This window comes from Sus scrofa, chromosome 8 (genome assembly GCF_000003025.6).
Source record: "Sus scrofa isolate TJ Tabasco breed Duroc chromosome 8, Sscrofa11.1, whole genome shotgun sequence".
NCBI lineage: Eukaryota > Metazoa > Chordata > Mammalia > Artiodactyla > Suidae > Sus > Sus scrofa.
In genome coordinates this window covers 2,348,602-2,369,160 of record NC_010450.4, presented here as the reverse complement: position 1 = coordinate 2,369,160, position 20,559 = coordinate 2,348,602, and positions in this window count along the sequence as shown.

Here is a 20,559-nt window from a genome sequence, read left to right as displayed (position 1 = left end):
GCCAGCTGGGCCCTGGCACCTAGCAGGTGCTCAGTCAACACTGATTCCTGTGTGATCTCAGATGGGTGGCTCAGCCTCTCTGAGCTTCAGTTTCCTCTTCTGTAGAATGAGGTTAGCGGTCCACTACCCAGGGCGCTCCATCTCACACAGGAGGCAGCTGACAGCGGCTCCTGTCACATGGGGCCCACTAGGTTTCAGGCTCACAGATATTGAGATGCTTGCATGCCCCCTCCCCTGACGGGGAGGCAAGGGAATGGGGGCGTTGGCCAGGTCGTCCGTGGCACAGCTGCGAGTGGAGCGCAAGCATCCAGCTCCACAAAGCCACGCACTGTCTTTGGGGTGAGGCTCCCCAGGTCAGTGTTCATGACCTTGGCCCAGTGAATAGTCACTGGGCACCTGCCCGGCCAGGCCCTGCTGGGGAAGAACCACGGGGCACTCGGAGCCCGGCCCCCGAGGCTGACTCACGCCCCCGAGGCTCCTCTTTCTCGGGTTCGGTTTTGTTGGTTTCTCCCCATCCGTTCCTGCACTCAGTCCTCTGAGCATTGGCCAAGCGCCTCTTGTATGCAGGGCTTAGGGTCTGCTGGGGTTTTTTCTGCTCTCCTCTCCCTGTTTGGAGCCTGGTGGGGAGAGGACACAGGCAGGTGTGCTGTGATGCGCCAGCCAGGCCGTCTGCTCTGGGGCTTTCCTGTCTGCCTGTCACTGTTCCCAACCTGCACAGCCCCCACAGCTAAGTGTGGAACCATAGCTGGGCCAGAGGGCTGTCCGGGGTGACTCTCAACCTCCAAAATGAAAGGCAGTGGGGCTGCTGCCAGAGCCCTGGTGGGCCTTGCATGTCACGTGTGTCCCCAAGGGCGGGGAGAAGGCAGGTGGCACCGTGGTGAAGGGCACAGAGTCCACGGTCAAAGACATGAACCTGCAGACTCAAGACGAGTGAACCCCAAACAGGATCACCCCAAATAAATCCCAGCCAAGACACATCACAGTCACACGCCGCAATTAAGACAAAGGATAATATCCTGCCAGCAGCCGGAGGAAAGCGATGCCTGCCGGGGGAAACAATTTGAACGAAAGCAGATGTCTCATCACAAACCATGGGAAGCAAAGAATCGTCAGCCCAGAATTCTAAACTCAGAGAAAGTGCTCTTTGGGAATGAGGAGCTACTCGAGACACTGGGACGAAGAAAACTGTGGGCATCTGTCATCCCCGGACCTATCCTAATCGATTGGATAAAGGAACTTCTCGAAACAGAAAGAAAGTGATAGAACAGGGGTCTTGGAATATCAGGAAGAAAGTCAGAACAAGACTAGGAAAAAGTTGTGTAAATGAAACAGGCCTTCCTTCTCCTCTTGAAGTGTGTGTGTGTGTGTGTGTGTGTGTGTGTGTGTGTGTGTGTGTCTTTTCTAGGGCCACACTCACGGCACATGGAGATTCCCAGTCTAGGGGTCGAATCGGAGCCGTAGCCACCGGCCTACACCACAGCCACAGCAACGCGGGATCCGAGCCATATCTGTGACCCACACCACAACCCACGGCAACGCCGGATCCTTAACCCACTGAGCGAGGCCAGGGATCGAACCCGCAACCTCATGGTTCTGAGTCAGATTTAACCACTGAGCCACGACGGGAACTCCTCCTCCTGAATCTTTCTCAATCCCGTTTGACAGTTGAAGCAAAAGTCCTAACGCTGTCGGATGCGATCCCCAATGTGTGTGGACGAGCTCTCCGAGGCGCTTATGTCACAGGGGTGGGGGAGCAGAAGGACCTGAAGGACGTGAAGTTTCCATACGTCATTAAACCCATCATTAAGCACGACGTCTGTGGCCTGTGATCAGTTCTGTGTGTAACGTAACAACTGCAGGAACCGTCAAAATCCTGGGCCCCAAGCACCCTCCGCACCTCGAGAGACACAGCCAAGCGGAATTCTGAAACCATTCCAGTCCCCGAAGGAAAGTAGGAGAACAAAGCAGAGACGGGAAAACTGAGAAAAACCAAGAACAAAAAAAACTAATATGGCCCCGTAGGTCCTAACGTCTTTGCAACTACATTGAAAGCCAATGGTCTCAAAACGCCCATTAAAAGCCGGTTTGGCAGAGTGGACAAAAAGGCACGACTCCAGGGTGTGCGTGTTCAAGAAACTCACTTCGGATATAGTGAAAAGTTATGTGAAAGTAAGCAGGTGGGAAAAAAATACATCATGTAGACAACCAGAAAAAGCATGAGCGGCCAAGTTAATATTCGCCCGTGCCGTGCAAGCAATATTAATGCCAGATAAGGCGGACTTCAGAGTACCAGGGACAGGGCCGACATCCACGATGGTGCAATGATGCGAAGATCACGGATTTCCCGTTGCGGCTGAACAGGCTAAGAAGCCGACATAGTCTCCACGAGGACGTGGGTTTGATCCCTGGTCTCGCTCGGTGGGTCCAGGATCTGGTGCCGCCTGAGCTTCAGTGTAGCTCATAGACGCTGCTCAGATCCCGTGTGGCTGTGCCTGTGCCTGTGGCGCAGGCTGGCAGCTGCAGCTCCAATTCAACCCCTAGCCCAGGAACTTCATTTGCTGCAGGTGCAGCCATGAAAAGGAAAGGAAGAAAAAGAAAAGCCCACTCCCTCCAGAAGACAGGGCACTCTCAGCTGCGCGTGCTCCAAAACCAGGGCTGCGGCTGCAACCCGCAGGGCTGCGCGATGCAGCCGCAGAGAGACCCACGAACAGGGGCGGCCCCGGGTGGTTTCCGGCTCACATACGTCCCCAAGGACCCTTTTAACGAGTCCCCCCAACAGAGGAGTTTTATCCTTCCCTTGCGAACCAAGACGATCTATTTTTACAAGACAGATACTGTTTGAGGAAAAATAGCAAAGCGTTTGCTGCAATTCATTTCAGGATGATTCATTATCCCTGAATTTTTTTCTGCTGGGTTCTATTGTCAGTTGCTCCCAAATGATTTTGTTAGATGGCATAATAAATGGGTGATATTTAAAAAGAAGCAAAAGGATACAAGGACTCTCGTGGGAAACGACGATTGTCTCAAAGAGCTGGCTTGGGACACCTGGGGCTCAGGGGGCTCGTGCGGGCACTGATCTGTCTGCAGAGGGGCTAGGGGGGCTGGCACGCTGACTGCCCACAGCTGCCAGGGAAGACGGTAGTGGGAGAGAGTCAGGTGGCGTTTAATCGGCTGGAAAGGATGGTGGAGCCTTTAGGGGTGAGGCGCCCCAACAGGGGACTTCATTTTCGAGGGCTGCGAGATCGAGGGGCCCAGGCGAGTCTCAGTGGCGGAACTTCCCGCAGGAGGGTTATTACCCTTCCTGCCTCGGTGTTAGCCTGGCCGCCAGGTACTCTCACCCAACAGAGGGAGCCGGCGGTCAGGGAGGGAGGGGGCCCGCTCCGGGCCGTCCTAATCAAACCTCCTCGGGCTGGTTTCCGCCCTGCGTGGGGCGAAGGCAAATCTGTCGCTGCCCTCAGTAAACAAAGGATGCTGCAGCCGTCCTGCGCACCTGCCCTGAAGGTGAGCCTGCAGGGACTCGGGCAGAAACGGGGCGCCCGCCACCAGGCTGTCGACCCCTGCAGCCACCCCGACAGTGCATCCCGAGGGGACTCAGGATGAAAAGCACAGGACACTGACCCCAGAGAGCTGAGGTGCACATCGAAGGAATGACTTATATGAGCCCAGCCTTTGCATCTTCCTGTACAGAGCAAAGCGCTAAACTCCTGAACCTGAGCTGTGCGGCTATTTTAACAGCAATCTTTTCATCTTCCAACTACCTGGTCTTTGTTGCAAAACCTCCAGCGTATCCTGGCTCCTCCCCGACCTCTTCAGGGCTGTCTCCCAGAGTCACCCGAGACGCCGTGTCCCTGGCTTAAATCCTCAGAATGTCCACTGAATAAGACAACTCTCAGCTTTGCGGTGGTGATTTTTTTGTTTGTTTTTTTTGTTTTTTCCATCGACAGCAGATGTATCTTCTGCTGTTGCATCACATGTGAGTGTGTCTGGAGGGCTGGCCCGTGGGCTCCCGGCTTCCCCACCGACCAGGCTTGGCTCTCTGGGTCTCAGCGGCCCATCTGTGCACCAAGCGGCCAGCCGCCTCTTTGCAGGGACGTACGAGATGCTACCACCTGCCACGGTCCTTGGCACATGGCAGGTACTCAGAAAATGGTACTTTATTGGGTGTTATGAATACTGCTTTAAAAAATATTTTTAGGAGTTTCCACTGTGGCTCAGCTGGTTAAGAACCTGACGTAGCATCTGTGAGGATGTGGGTTTGATCGCTGGTCTTGCTCACTGGGTTAAGGATCCAGCCTTGCTGCAAACTGCAGCGTAGGCCAAAGATGTGACATGGATCCGGTGTTGCCGTGGCTGTGGTGTAGACTGGCAGCTGCAGCTCTGATTTGACCTCTAGCCTGGGAACCTCCGTATGTCGCTGGTGCAGCCCTAAAACGACAAAGAAAAAACAAGAAAAATTATTTTCATACATTCTTTTTTTCTATATTAGATTAGAATCCTGAAGTGAAACAAATGCTTTAAGCTGTCACACAAATAAATTGTGGTAAATGACATAATGCCTACCTCGGACGTACAGAAGAGATCAAAAGAAAGAGTGTGGGTGGACTCTGGTGGCTGCAGTGTGGACAGCACAGGTGCAGGTGCATCTGGGACTTGAGCACCCGTAGTGGGGTGGAGGTTGGTGACATATTTTCATTTGCGAAGGGAGCGGGCCCAGATAAGGAAGTTTCAGCTTTTCCCCAGTTTACGTGACAGGCGCTTTCCTGGAAAATTCAGCTTATATTAAAACAATTTTAAAAATGATCTCAGTGTTTGTAAAATAGAGTTAGATTCTGGGGTCAGACATCCACCAACAGGATTTTCACCCAAAATAACTCCCCCACCGGTATGTGGGGAGTTTGGGGGAGTGGAGGCCCCCGCTTTGTCGGGGGGCTCGTCCCACATGTTACGGGATCCCCAGCTTCCCTGGAACCTGGTCTGTGCGTGTCAGCTAAAGCCCGGCTCGGGACCACCAAGAACACCCCGAAATCCCCCCGGGGCAGCAGGCCTGCTGACCTAGCGGGTAACCCGTCGCATGGCCCCAAGCCCAGCTCTGCTCTTGTGAAGGGGCCACGAGCCCCCTGAGGCGCCCCTGCGGGCCCTTCCCGCCTGAGTGCATCTGGGAAATGGGAAGAGACCACAGCTGCACAGAGGCTGACCGGCTTTCCCCAGACCCCAGCCCTGCAGTCTGCGCCCACAGAAAGTCCCGCAGAGGCCACCACAGTCTGAGCGAAACCGCAGAGCCCGCCAGAGCCTCAAAGGCCCAAGGTGGGGACAGTCAGCTGCCCTGAGCTGGTCCCAGCCCGACCCAAGGTGTCTGGGAGTTGCCTTTGCCGCGCTATGACCCAGGGTCCCCGCCCCAAGGGGGTCTGTATGCTTGGCTCCGCACAGCGGCTGGAAGGACGGCACCTGTCTGGCTATTTCTGGAAATCGCAGCCGCTTCCCCTGAATTCTGGTGGCACACGCTCCTTTTACCCCTTAAACCGCCCCCCAGGAGGAACTCTGCGTTGCTCCACTGGCACAAGCGGCCCCGGCCCGGAAGGACCTCCTGCGGTTCCATCTGACCCACGAGGGCCGCAGCCCCTCTGTTCCCGGAGACCTGCCAGCTGGGCAGGGGTGAAGCCTCCTGGACCCCCGGGTGCTGGAAACAGCTCCCTCCTCACATGTCATCAGCCAGAGGGACTCCAGGGGCAAGTGATGGAGAACGACAGGTGAGCCGTCTGTGAAAATGCAGAGTCACTGAGCCGTACCCATAACACCAACGTGATGTGGCAAGGCAAGACGGCTCCATAAAAATGGAAACAGGTCACTCGCGAAGTCTCTTCACAGACGGCGAGAAACGGTCCTTCCTTTCTTTGCTCTGCCACTTCAGAGTCCCCTGGAGGCCCCGGCAGGGGAGGAGGCGCGTCTGTGAACAGTTAAACCCCCCAACCCCCCCAGCCCAGCCCACGAGGGGCCGCATGTGATGCATGTGATTCTGATGGCGCGGTTTTATCCGAGACGAGAGGGGCCAGGGGCACAGCAGCCCAACTCCCCAGCCTGGCTCAGAACCCACTCTCTCGGGCCTCTGACTCTTCGTGGGGGGGACACTGCTGGCCACACCGCCCCTGGGACCCTGCCCAGGCCGTCGCGAGGCTGGGGTAAATGCACCATCCCACCCCCTCCGGGAGACCTGTCTCTCCCCACCTCCACGGCTGAACTGGGGTGACAAGCTCTCTCTGGGGAGCTTGGAGGGCGCGTAGGGGGCCCTGGGGAGGTGTGGGGCAGGGAGCACTGCTGGCAGGAGTCTCCCCAGGAGAGGCTGAGGCAGGCGGCATGGCGCTGGCACATCGTAGGCCTTCAGCCGAGCCGCCAGGGTCAGCGGGGGGCAGGTCACGGGGACACAGAGCAGGGAGCATTCAGGCCACCTCTCTGCCCTCCTGCTGCTCCTGCAGACGCCCTCCAGATCTTGGGCTGTGGGTGTCGGTCCTCACCCCCTGAGTCTGGGCCTTCGTGGCTTCTGTGTTTCCCGAACCTCGTGCCCTGCCTCCACGCAAGGATTGGGGACTGAAATGCCTGGCCCCAGCGCCACCTGCCATCTGCCTCGTGCGTCCTCATCCAGGTACAGAGCGGCCTGGGGAGGCGGTACCTGCGGAGGCAGAAACAACACAGATGCTGTTAGTGGGTCTGGGCACCGCTGTCACCAGCCCTGATCCCTCTCCCTCTCCCCCAGCTCCTCCCCTGCTCCCCCCATCTCCACCGGGGAGCCCTGCACCCCCGGGCAGCCAGGCTCTCTCTCCATGTGGCGGGGAGCACCTGGCGCTCAGCTTCCACGGGAGCAAGAGCATCCTTCCCCGGCCACCTGGAATCTTCTGAGGAAAGACTGAACTCTGTCCACTTGGGCCACCGCCTGCCTGTGGCCCCTGCGTGTGGCCCCACAGAGGCACGGTCACGGGCTCACCTTTGCCAAGCAGGGACCCGGGACTGACGGCCACACAAAGTCTCCAGGGCATCAGGATGCCAGTGAGGGAAGGGTGGACGAGGGCAGAGAGCATGCTGGGAAGTAAAGGGAGAGGCCACCATCCCTGGGGCCCTCACTGGACACCCACTCTCCGGGCTGCTTCCCGTTTTGGTGGCGGTGGAGGTGGCGAGGGGGCGTGAGGTGCCTGAGCGTTCACGGCTAGGGTTAGGGTTAGGGTTAACCCCAAGCCTGCGTGGGAGGGGGGTCAACATGGCCTTGGGACTGGGCGGAGCCTTCGGTCGTGACGTCACTGATCCAAGAGCCACCAACGGACCCCTGCTTCCTGCTTCAGCTCAGCAAATGTGCGCCGAGCAGTTTCTGGGCTCTGGAGCTGAGGTGCAGCCTCCATCAGCCCAGCCCAGGAGCTGGGGTGCCACTGGGGCGGGGGAGCCAGAGAGGACCCTCAAGCAGGGCAGCCACCCAACTGGGAGCCTTTGGAAGGAGCTCCTTGGCCGGAGAAGGCACGTGGGTGGGACAGAGAGGAGCCGTGGGTGGGGCGGGGGCAGAGCCAAGGACCCCCCAGGGGCAGGACTCAGACGCTGAGACGGCGGGTGGCGGGGACAGGGGACTTTGCCAAGAGATCAGTGAGGGAAGAGCCGGTTGGAGTAGCTCAGAGGCGGTGGGTGGGCGGTAAGAGGCCTGTTGAACATTCTTCGATGCTAATCGGGCTGGAGAAGGATCCAGAGCAGCATGGAGGCTGTTCCTCCGTGGGGCACCGGCACCAAATCCCACTGGTTCCTGGAGCTCCGTCAATTGGCCAGGAGGACACGCCCGGGCCACGAGCCCCTTCACCCACCGGCTTTCATGTCCGGGACCTGTGATCACCTGCCAGCGGGTCAGGTCGCCTCCCAGAGCCCTTCCCTCATCTGTGGAAGGTGCACGCTCGTCTCTTCACGGGTGGCTTCGATGGTCTCCAGCATCGTGCCAGCTTCCCTGGGCACCTACCCCTGCAGACCCAGGCTGCCCTGCGGACACTCAGGGCCCACCTCGGACCACGTGGAGTGGGATAATGCAGATGGCAGAGTTGGAGGGGGCCTGGGAAGGCTTCCCGGAGGAGGTGGCATTCGTATGGAGTTAAAGAGGAGCAAAAAGCCTGCCTACTTCTGAGCAGTCATTGCACATGGGCGTGTACACACACACATGCATGCACACACACACACCCAAGTGAGGCATCTGCCCCGCTCTGCAGAAGCTGTGCTCCGCCCCTGCCCCGGGCAGCCCCACTCCCCACTGTCCCCACCGAGCACCGAAGACCCAGGCCGGGGCCCAGGGCAAGGGAGGACGTGCCCCGGGAAGGGCTGCGTGGTCCGCTCAAGTCCTTGGGTGCAGAACGCAGCACAGGCGACAAGCGCTCTGTCGCCCCGACCCTCGTAAAACCTGGGGACGACCGTCCTCCTCCTGAACCATCTCCTCATTTGCTGTGGTCCTGACTTTGTGTTCAGCAGCGCAGCAGACAAATCGGGCTAATCGTCAGAATGGCCCTTCTGGAACAGCATCCGCTGGGCCCCTCCGAGCCCCGGGCGGGCAGGAGTCTCAGGGCGGGCTGCGGTCAGGGCCTGGGCTGCACCCCCCGGTCCTCCTGCCTCCCCACCCCTGCCCAGCACTCCGGGGACTCGCAGGGGCCCGGGTCCCAGACCTGTGTGCCCTTGGGCATGTTGCCTGCCCTCTCTGTGCCCCAGATTCCCCTCCCTGAGAACAAGGGACCAGCTCTCCTCACCGGGCTCTTCTTGCAAGTAAATACTCTGCCACCTGGGGACGCGTGGCATAGATCTTGGCCCAGCAGGTGCCCGACAAATACTGGCCACCTTTCTCCCCAACTTCCTAAGGGGGGGTGACCCTTCTGCCTCACGCCCTGCGTGCCAGGTCCTGGCCTAGCACTTCCCACGTTGGCGGCTCCTTAGTTCTTACAGGCACGGGGACCAAGGCACAGCAAGCCTGTCGGCTAGAGGGGGTCGGGCCAGGCTCCAGCAGGGGCCTGCTGCGTCAGCACCGGGCCGCGCTCCGAGCCTGGGCCACCTCCGAGGACCCAGAGGCAGGCTGGTGGGTCTCTGCTGGACGTCCGCGGTGGTGGGGGGAGTGGGCACAGGTGTGACCCACACGTGCTCACCCCGCCCCTAGGCACGTGCGATTTCAACACCCTGGGTGGGAGAGGTTCTCGTGGCCGAGAGGGTGCTTAACTAGATTTTGAAGCTGGGACAAAGTTCTGAAGCCAGGAGGGGGAAAGGGCATCCGGCAGAGGGCATGGGCTGTGCACAGGCCCAGCCCCTGGAATGTGCCCTTGCCTTGGGCACAGCTGAAGGGGGTGCCAGGGGCAGCCACGTGTCGGGAAAGGTGGCCTGGGGCCTGGTGGCAGAGGGCTTGCCTATCAGCGTCAGAATCTGGAGGACATGGGAACAGTCCAAGGTGCTGTGACCAGGGATTAGGGGGGAGTCCCCAGGACTGCGGTGGGCGAGCTTGGGGCTTCAGGTCAGAGGGGCCGCTGGCCGGCCTCTCTGAGATGCTGGCCCTGCATTCTGCCACCCTCTGCCATTGCGTCACGGACCCCAGTGCCCAGCCCGTCTCTCCCTGCCCACCCCGATGCCCCCTGTCCTGCGAGTGTCTGGGGCCCTCCCCACGGCCCTGCCCCACTTCCCTCCCCCACGGCCCTCCCCATGGCCACCCAGGCCCCTCTCCTGAGGACAGGATGGAGGCCCAGCAACCCATGAAGGTGGGAGTTGCTGGAAACCTCTGTGTGCCCCCAGGCCCCACCCCCAAGCACGGCCCCAGGCACAGCCCCCAGGCCTGGGGGTCACAGCGGGATAGAGCCCCCTTCGCGGGCAGCATCGCCAGCTCACAGCACACACCTGGAGTGACAGGACCCCTCCTGGCCTTACTCCCCACCCCCTCCTGAGGTCACCACCGGAAGAGCTACTTGCCTGGGCCATCTTGCCTCAGGGTCTGCTTCTCTGGATCCCTCATCCCCCCACCCCCCGCCCCGCTGGCAAGAGCCACTCCCAGCAGGGGACAAGGACGGTGCTCCCGGCTGGGTTGAGGCAACGGTACAGAGGCTGGAGGCCTGGAGAGCTGGGGCCTCAGGACTCAAAGGCCTCTGTCCTCAGGGCCTGACCAGCTCCCAAAGGGCCTCTGGTCCCCCTGCCAGGTGGGCCTCTCCTGGCTGCACCTCCTATCGCATCAGGGCCCAGATGATGCCTCCTCCTAGAAGCCCACCCGGATTGCAATGTCCACACCTCGAGCTTCCCCAGCGAGGTGTCTGTGTTTCTGTCTTCCTTCCAAGGGCTGAGGTTTGTGTGTCGTGTTGAGCGTCCCCAGCAGCCTCCCCGGCCACCTCATCGCCCTGGCCTCTCCTTCGTCCCCCGTCCCTCCTCTCCTTCCTGGAGAACACCTGTTTGTTTGTCACACCTGGTGGCGCGCCATCTGTTCCTGGGGAATCCCACAGAAGTGGCCTCCTCCTCGGGGCTCCTGCAGGTGTCTGTGCCTCCTGCCAGTGAAAGGACACATCCTTGTGGCTGGTCCCTTGGTATCCTGGGGGCCGGGTCCGCTCGGACCCCTAAGAGACATGGGGTCAGGCACGATCGGGAGGGACATGGGATGCCGGCAAATAGGAGGTGACTGTGCTCGGCTGACGAGCCAGAGTCCTGAGGAGGCAGGTGGGGGAGGTGGCCGTGGCTCCGCTGACCCGTGGCCACACGCTGCCCTCTCTCCCCGGTTGGCGGGTCGCTGCGCTGCTGGGGCGGTCTGGCAGGTGGCCTGTCCTTTCTCCGAGGATTAGGATGCGATGGGCCGTCCCTGCCTCTGGGAGGAGAGGAGGATACGCTGGGAGCAGGGCCCGAGGGAGAAGGAGGAGGAAAAGGAGAGGGGTTGCCCGGGGCTGAGCAGAAGTCCTAATTAGCCACAGTCTCTTCTGAGGCTCCACCTGAGGGACTCAAGGACAAAGGAGGCCAGGGGGAGGTGTCCGGGACAGCAAGAGCGAGCTTTGTGCAGCCAGTGGGGAGGGGACAGCCTCCCCCCGCCCCGGGGCGCCCTCCTGGCTCCGGATCGGCGATAACCCAGCTTCACATGCACCTGCTCTTCCTGCACTGCGGACTGGCTCACCTGGTCTCTGTCCCGCCTCGGGTGACACCTGTGCCCGTCAGGGGCAGGTCTTCAGCCCTCTAGTCTCATGTCCTGCTCCCTCCACCTACCCCCACCTCGGGTACCCCCACACCTCTCTGCTCACCCTGGCTGCCCCAGACCCCTGCCTCCTCACCTGTCTGATTCCCTCGTAGATCACGAGCTTGGCCTTGGCAGAAGCTGTGTCCGCTGGTGTCCGGGCAGGCCCTCCACAGCCCCCAGGCCAGGGCCTGGCATGGAGCTTGCAGGAAGCACCTACCTTCTGAAGGAGCTGAGACCGACCAAGTTGAAGGCGGTTCATCTTGTCTTTGCGGACACTCCCCGGTGACTAAGAGAAGCGTGGTGGATCCCGCATCAGCACAGACCAGGCCGGTGTTTGGTGAGATGTGCGGTACCCGCATGCATGCCCTGTCCAGTGCCTGGATGTACGGGCATGCTGTGAGGTACGGGTGGCCACACGTGTGTATGGGGCACACCCCAGTGGCTGCAGGTGCAGTGCATATCGTAGGTAGGCACGCAGGTTCCAGTGGCACAAGCAGCCCCAGCTCTGCTCCCATTTCCCTCAATGGGCAGAGGGCTGGGGTGGCCTGAGGGCCCATTAAGGCTAATACTCTCCTCCCAGAAGGTTCTGGGAGTCCCAGATTCCTCAGAGGGTGGTCCTGGGCCCTCTCACATCCAAATTCCTTGGACCCTGGTTAAAGTGCCGATTCCAGAGTTCCTGTGGAGGTGCAGTGGTTTAAAAACATGGCAGAGTGTCCGTGAGGACGTGGGTTCGATCCCTGGCCTCGCTCAGTGGGTTAAGGATCCCGCGCTGCTGCGAGCTGAGGTGTAAGTCACAGCTGTAACTTGGATCCGGTGTCGCTGTGGCTGGGGTGCAGGCCAGCAGCTGCAGCTCCAATTCGACCCCTAGCCTGGGACCTCCATATGCCTCAGATGCAGCCCTAAAAAGACAAAAAAAAAAAAAAAGGCAGATTCCTGCACCTGCCCAGAATCTCCTGGGTCAGAGCTTGTGGGAGCAGAGCCCCAGAATCTGCGTTTAGCAAGCGACCCTGGGTGACTCTGGACCTCGCAGGGGCTACAAATGTCCTGCCTTTTCTGCCCTCGATTACCGGTCATTCCCAGGCCCCCCCCACTGACCACATCGGATGGGAGTGTCATATGGTCTCCAGGACGCCAGAGACCTGTCCCCACCGCGGGCTTTGACTGGTTGGTCCCTTGATGCCCCCAAAGCACGAAGGTCCTCCCAACAAGGGCTGGACTTTCTCTCCTCCTGGCACCGATGAGGAAGCTGAGTCTGGAAGAAGCGGGGTGCAGGCTGGGAAGAGGCTGCCCCTGCAGGCTCCATGCTGATGACTGGCTCGAGTGGTAATGAGCTCCCCGTCACTGGAAGTATTCACGAAGGGCCTGGACAGCCCACCTGTCCTTGGAGCACTTTCAGCAGTGGGTGAGAAGGCGCTTTGGAAGCTGGGCTTCTGGCCCTAAGTGGCTGGTGGCTGGGTTACTCCAAGTTGGGGTGAAGTGGGACCGTGGAGAGCTGGGTGGCTCAGGCCTGGAGGCAGCACAGGACCCCTGGGCACCTCGCTGACCCGCAGTGTCCCACGCAGGGGTCGGGGTGCCCGGGAGTCTGAATTTCCAGCTCACGTGCGGAGGACGCCCACGCAGCAGGTGCATGGGGCACATGGGGGCCGGGGGCGGGGAGCAGCCCTGGAGGCCTTCTCTGGGGTCTCCCACGGCCCGTCACTGTCGCTGCAGCACCCCCTCCTCAGGTCGAGCGTGCCTCTCCCTGCCAGAGGTGCAGCTGCTCCAGGTGGGGCCGGGCCTGGGGGCGGGGCCTAGTGACCCTGAGCCCCAGCCCCTCCCCATCGCCCCTGAGCTGCCCTTGGTGGCTCTGTGGTGCCCGCCCGCCCGGGGACAGGGTTCCGCCTCCTGCAAAACACCCAGGTGGTTCACTGCAGGCACCCGCGCTTGGCGCCCGGCCTGACCGCCTTCCAGAACAGCCTCCCGGGTCAGCAGGGCAGCGTCCCCATGGAACAAGGGCTGGGCCTGCAGCCAGTTCCCGGAGCGGCCCTGCACTCGGCGTCCCTTCCTGGTGGCACTTTGCCTGGAGGCTCAGCTTGCACGACCTTTCTAGAGCTGGAGAATGGAGAATGGGCCGGGGCCCACCTGCCCGAGGGCCTGGGCTGCCTGGCACTGCCTTCCGCATCTCAGCCCTGCAGCTGAGCTGGGCTCCAGGCAGCCTTGACTGGCCCCTGCTGGGCCCCTGGCTGCCATGGGCTTCTTGTACGTGTCCTGCTGAGCCAGGGCTTCCGCGTCATAGTGGAACACTTCCGCGAGGGCTGCCAGGCCCCGGAGTAGGAGCAAAGTGGAGCAGAGGCTGGCAGCTTGGCACCCCGGAGCCCAGACCACAGGGGGCGGGCCGACCTGACCTGGCTTCCCTGGATCCCTCTGGGAGCTAGCTTATCATGCAGGCACGTTGTACAACAGTGGGGAAAGGCGCCCTGCCCGCCCAGACTTGCGCCCACTGCTCACCCCCGACATGCACCTGGCACCTCCCGTCGTCTCGCATAGATGGGAGGCAGGTGGGTGGGACGGGGCTGGGGGGCACTGGGGGTGATCCCTTAGGGCCCTCCCCCCCAAGAACGTGTAGCCCAGGAAAGGGGGTCCCACCAGCCCTCCCAGACACATGGGTTGGGGGCTCCATGATGGAGCCCGTGGGGAACTGTCCCCAAATTCATGTCCACCTGGAACCTCGGAATGCCGCCTCACCTGGAAATAGGGCCTTTGCAGGTGTAATTAGGATGAAGGCGGCCTGGCTCTGGGTGGGCCCTTGTGCCCCCCACCAGTGACTTAGAAGAAGAGGAGAGAGAGGCCCAGGAGCTGCCCCATGGAGACAGAGGCAGAGGTTAGAGCGATGTGGCCCCCACCCAGGGTCTCTGAGGCCAGAGAGGCAGCGGGGGGCAGGGGTGCTTCTTCAGGGCCCACAGGGAGGCGGCCCCGTGGTCCCCTGGCTTCCAGAGCTGTGAGAACCGCTTCTGCTGCTTGAAGCCCCAGTTCGTGGCACTTTGTTAGAATAGCCACAGAGGACGTGACCCGCCCAAGACACCCCGTCAGGAGTCCCACGGCCTTTATGTCACATCAAACCAGACCCTGGACGATCTGGTTGGGTTTCCCAAGACCCGGTTTCAGCCGGCGAAGATGGAGGCGTGTGGTCTCCGCCTTCAGATGTCAGCGCGGCTGCAAAGACCTCCTGAGAGGCCTGGGCCCAGCAGGGCAGCATGCGGGTGTCTGGACCCCGGCTTGGCCTCTCTGGGTCTCAGGGGCTTCCCCTATTAAACCGGGCTGTGGCGTTTCCGTCATGGCTCAGCGGGTTACAAACCCAAGTAGGAACCATGAGGTTGCGGGTTCAATCCCTGTCCTTGCTCAGTGGGTTAAGGATCCTGTGTTGCCATGAACTGCGGTGTAGGATGCAGACGCGGCTCGGATCTGGCGTGGCTGTGGCTGTGGAGAAAGCCGGCAGCTACAGCTCCAATTGGACCCCTAGCCTGGGAACCTGCATACGCCTTAAAAAGACAAAAAATAAAATAAAGAAATGCGTAAATAAATAAGTAAGCGAATACACAAGGCTGTCACGAGAGAGGCAGGCAGGCAAGCGTGGTGCACGAGGCCACCACTCCGTAAACGTTTGTCACTGGTTTTGCTGTTCTCAGCCAAGGATGTGTCTGCCAAGCCCTCGAGTCGGGGCCCGGCTAAGAGCCCTCTGTGACGAACAGCACTGTTGTGGCTCCTGCCGTGGCGCGGGCACTGCATTCGGGTGTTGGATGCCACTTTCCTGTCTTGCCAACATGTCAGCCCAGGACCCAGGGGTTGACTCCAAACATCGGGGGCCACACTCTCGCCTCCTGAAGGGGGTGGGGCCCACCTGCACAGGTCTTGTTGGGGTGGGGCCCGAAGCTGGTTCTGCAGCATCACCCAGCCCCCCATCCCTGCCGCCGACACGGGGTGTACAAATCAAGAGCCATTTCACGTTCACTCATGGCTTCGAGCGTCAGGATCGCAGACGGGGCTCTGCCAGTGGCCTTCCTGAGGTCACTCACTGGCACTCTGCAGGTGGACAGTCTGAGCTGCAAAGTCTAAGATGGTGGTACCCACGTCTGGCTCCTTGGCTGGGATGCCAGGCAGGCTGGGCTCCGCTGGGCTATGGGCCAGAGCATCCGTGCATGGCCCGACCAGCGTGTCAAGACTCAGGAGATCAGACTCCAGCTGGGAGATTAGGACACATGCACTATCTCACTTATTCACTCACTCATTTGTAGACATTTATTGTACAGCCTGTGCCAGGCCCCGAACGGGGGGCTGGGGTACCTCAGTGATCAGCGAACATTCCTGCCTGCCCGCTGCTTTCATTCCACGAGAGACACTGATAACAACGAGACTGAGAAACGGACGATGAATTAGACAGCATGACATGTGGGAGAGGAAAGCCTAGGAAGAGGAAGTGAGATGCCATGAGGAGTGGCTGCCGAAATGTTAGATCCCACGCCTTTTTTTAAAAAAAAAAAGTTATTGGAATACAGTTGACTCACAAAGTTGTGTTAGTTCCAGGGGTAGAGCAAGGTACATAGACATACTCTTACGCATGTCTTTTCAGATTTTCCCCAAACAAGCTACCGCGTAGCACTGGGTAAGTTTCCCTGGTCTGCTTATTCCGCGTATAACAGTGCATATGTATTTATACCCCCCACAGATTCCGCATCTTAAAGGTGGCATTTGGATAAAACCTGGAGTAAGTGAGGGGCCAGGTGTGCGCTCTGGAGGAGGAGCGTGGCAGGCAAAAGGCACAGCAGGTGCAAAGGCCCTGAGGCAGAGGTGGGGCTGGCAGGTGGACCGAGCTGGTGTGGGAGGAGCAGCGTGAGATGGAAGAGGCTACAGGGAGCTGGGGAGCTCAGAGGTCATGGGGTCAGATCTGGTCCAGCCCTGGAAGCCAAAGGAGCGGCTGAGTGGGTGGCAGGGCTGGAGGGCCTGGGCGGAGCTGCGACACGTCCAATTCAGAATTCGCCAGGATCATTCTGGAGGCTCAGCTGGAAGGGACTTAAAGGCCAGGCTGATGGGACAGGTGGCAGGGAGGGCGCTTCAGTTATCTGGGCAGGACCACGGTGGCTGCCGCAGGGGAGCGGGAGCCAGCAGGCTCTGCTCTGTCCGGACATGGGGGGAGAAGACAGAGCCTACACCCTCCAAGGCTGGCAGAACAGAGCCCCCGCTGGTGATGGGAGGGAGACAGAGCAGCAGGAAGATGGGGACACAGGCGGATGTCGGGTTCGGAAGCCTGTGTGTCTGATCCCAGCGAGGATGCTGCCGGGGTGTAGGATCCAGGCTCAGGGGCCCAGGAGGGGGATCCAGGCTGGAGAGACAGTTCAAGGTGGGCTGCAGAGGCGTTCCCGTTGTGCCTCGGTGGGTTAAGAAACCGACCAGTATCCATGAGGATGCGGGTTTGATCCCTGGTCTGGCTCAGTGGGTTAAGGATCCCGCATTGCTGTGGCTGTGGGGCAGGCCGGCAGCTGCGGCTCCTATTCGACCCCTGGCCCGGGAACTTCCATATGTTGCAGGTGTGGCCTTAAAGAGAGAAAAAAGAAGATGGACTGCAGAGCCCTGAATCCGAGTGAGGCCACCAGGGGGTGGGGAGGGCACCAAGGCAAGAACTTGGGGTGCCTCGACCCTGAGAGGAGGAGGGCAAGGCGCCGGAAACAGAGTCAGCAGGGGGGGGGGGGGGGCGCCAGGGGGTCCCTGAAGCCAGGTGGGAAAGAAGTCAGGGAGCAGGGCCATCAGCCCCAAGAGCAGCTGATGGAGAATGTGGGACGGGGCTCCCCGGCCGCACATGGGCCCCAAGGAAGTGGCCAGACGGGGCTCCTCTTAGAAGGCTCCCCTGTGAGGAGGTACCTGGAAGGCGAGGCAACGCCCGCCAAGGTTGGACCGCCGGCAAGGGTGCTGCGGGGAGCAAGGACCCGCTGGGGCTGGTGAGGGGCAGCTCTGGGTACCACCCCAGGACCTCACGGCCAGATGCCCTCCGCCCTCCGGGGGCAGGCGGGGGCCTAGGGAGCAGTGAGAGGGTGCAGCAGAGGAGGCAGTCGCTGACCTGACCCCTCCCTTGTGGGTGTCTCACTTCAGGGTTGCGGGCGGGGGGGGGGACCCTTCAGGCTCCGGCTGGGGAGGGGATGCTTCACACAAGCCAAGGTCTGCTGTCTTTAGACGCACCTGGACTTGTTACCCAGCACCGAGGGGGATGAGCCAGGGAGCCCCTCAGCTGGAAGGACCGCCTCCAGGCAGCCGTGAGCGTGTGCGCGGGTGTGGGCCCGCGTGGGTGCACCTGTACACGTGTGCACCTGTGCTTGTGTGCCTTCGGCAGGGGCGGTGTGGCAATAATGGTATTTCCCACCTGCCTCCGACTCGTCCAGCTTTTCCACAAGCAGTGACCTCCTCATGGAGGCAAAATCTGACTCTGACATGGGCACTGGGGTTGGGCTGCAGGGCAGGGAGCTTCTTGGCAAGTGAGCACTGGAGCTGAGCCCTGGACAATGGCCGGGATTTGCAGAGCTGAGGTGGGGAGGGGAGCAGAGAGCTGGGCAGGGGCACAGGGAAGGGGCTGGGGGTGTGGGCACAGACAGCGCTCCTGCCCTGGAGCCGTGAGGCTGAGAAAGCTGGTAGGAGCCAGATCCTGGGGCTGGTGGGGGTGCAGAGGGCCGCCAGCTGGGCACGAGCTGCCTTCCCTGGCTCTCAGCCTTGGGGGGCATTGCTGCGCCCAGCCACTGGGTTCTGCTCCTTTGCCTGCAGAGTTGCAGGCGGACAAAGAGGGTACCTCTCAAACCCTGCGGCCTGCTCCGTGGTGCAGGAGGCGGTAATTACTGCCGCTGTCAGGCAGCTTCCTCACCAGCCTTCATTTAAAAATAACTTCTCAAAATGAGTCACCTGATCTGACTCTCAGGAACAGGCTGGTCTGACTTCCTGCGGCCGAGGCGGGTGGGGTCTCCACGGACGGGGCCTCTCAGGCCTGATGCTCACACTCTGGGGCCAGTGCCGGGACCCTGCTTCTGCCCACACCCAGCCCTTCACCCAGCACCACGAGGGGTCACAAGTGCCCCCCTGCCCACAGCAAGCGCCTTCTGCGGTCAGCCGATAGGCAGCCTCCCCGGCTTTCATCCGCAGCCTGGTCACTGTCTCTCTCTTGCAGAAGAGGTCTCAGAACCAGGGGCGGGAGCTTCAAGTCTGATTCCAAAGTGGGACACTTGGTGACAAAGTCAGGGGTTTGGCTGGGCAGAAGGACACAAGTACCCCCTGCACCCACGTGACACCAAAGTGACACAACACAGCACTTGTGCTGGGTCTGCAGTGACTCTCCAGAACTCATTTGCTGAAACCCGCCCCCTAGTGACGGTGTTAGGAGAGGGCTTTGGGGAGGAGAATGGCCCTGAGGCTGAAGTCCCATGAATGGGCTTAGTGCCCTTAGAAACGCAGCTGCTGGGGGCTCCCTGGCCCTTCCTCCGGGGGGACGCAGTGGTTCGCCGCCGTCTGGCCCAGAGGGGACCCTCAGTGGGCCAGGACCACAGGCACCCTCACTCCCAGCCCCAGAGCTGTGACAATCAGTGTCTGCTGTGGACGAGCCACCAGTGGGCGTGTTTTGTCACAGCGGCATGGAGGGACTTGCACACCTGAAGACTCTAGCGCAGTGACAGCAAGGGGCAGTAAGCTCCCCAGCCTCAGAGGAAAGAAACTGCCAAGGGTATTTTAAAACCTTCGATTTCTATTCCTTTTAACTTGGAAATTCCACGTGGCAGGTTTCACCTGCGAGAGCAGGTCGTGGATGGATGTCAATTTAGCTGCGAGCTCTGCTTCCTCACTCAAGCCTTCCAGGTGACAGTGACAGGTTGGAAACCACATAAGTGTGTCCAACAACACGGGGTCAGCCAGTGACTTACAGCCCTTGTGTAGGATGAATGGCGGTCCCCAAAGCCACCCGCGTCCCACTCTCCGGATTCTGTGTGTGTTGCTGTGCCGATGTGCCGGGGTAAGGACCTGGAGGCGGGGGTGTAATTCTGGATTATCCTGGGGGGTCCGGGGTCCTTGGAAGAGGGAAGGAGGAGGAACAGACGATTCGAGGACAGAGAGAGAGATTTGAGGACGTGGCTCTGCCGGCTTTGGAGAGGGAGGAGGAGCCACAAGCCAAGGAAGGAGGGCATGTCCTGAAGCCAGAGAGGCTCTCCCGGGGCCCTTCAGGGGCCCTGGCCTCCAGGCTCTGGGATCACACTTGTGTCGCTTTAAGCCTCTGGGTTACAACAGCCGCAGGAAGCTGGGGCCACAGAAGGGGCTGGGGGTGCAGGAACAGGGTGGGCCCAGCTCCTTGTACCAGGGGGCTGGGGCTGCCTTTCCCTGAAATGCCCGAGCCAGGGAAGCCCCTACGTGTCCCCCCCACGTCAGAAAATCCATCGCAGCACCAACCAGCTGAGTGTCTGGGAAGGACACAGAGCAGCCTCACAGCCTGAGACTCTGCGCGTCCCAGGCTCCTGCCCTGAGGGGGAAGCCGTCGGGGCAGGGGTGGGCCCGACGTGGGACCTGGCTCAGGCAGGGGCATGTGGCCAGTCTGGCCAACCTGGTGTTTCCACCAGAGAGGGTCTGGGCTCAAACTCCAAGCAAGTAATCAGACCTTTACTGCAGAGCACACCTGACGTTGCCGCTTCTCCACGCACCTCCAAGCGTCACTCAGAAAGGAACTCCAAACGTCTTGGCAGGAGCCATGTGGTCCACCTGCGTGTCCTGCCTCTGCCTCCTGCACCACGTGACCATCCCTGCGGGGCCACTAGCTTCTGGAAACGCTCTCCTTGTGGCCTGCACTGACCCTCTGCCCACTCCCCAGGCATCCTCCAGGCCACCTCCGACTTGTAAACCCTGCGCCCCCAGCCCCGAATAAGCCTCAAGGGAGGCGGTGCCAGGACACTTGAGGTTATGCACCTGTCCTTCTCCAACACACCCTGAGCCTCTCGGCTGTGGGCCCCAGATACGCGGCCACCAGTACCCCAGAAATATACCCTTAAAAACCCCCATGCCACGGACTCGAGCGTCCCCGGGCTCTCAGCCCTCGGCTCCTGGAGCTGCGGGCTCCCCCATGGCACTAACTTCCCCACCCCACAGATGGGGAGGCCGAGGCTCAGAGGGGTCCTGCCCGGGCCGCAGCAGCAAAGCCACAAGCCAGGCCCTCTGCCCCCGGGTCTGGCTCTGGTCACAGCCGTGCCAGACCTGCGTCGGGTCGATGGGCCTGGCAGGGCAGCCATGGCGCTGAGCACGCCCTGCAGGTGGGGGCTGGGAAGGGAGCGAGCTCTGAGGACGCCCACCCCACGGGCGAGGGGGAGTCCCCATCTCCAGGAGCC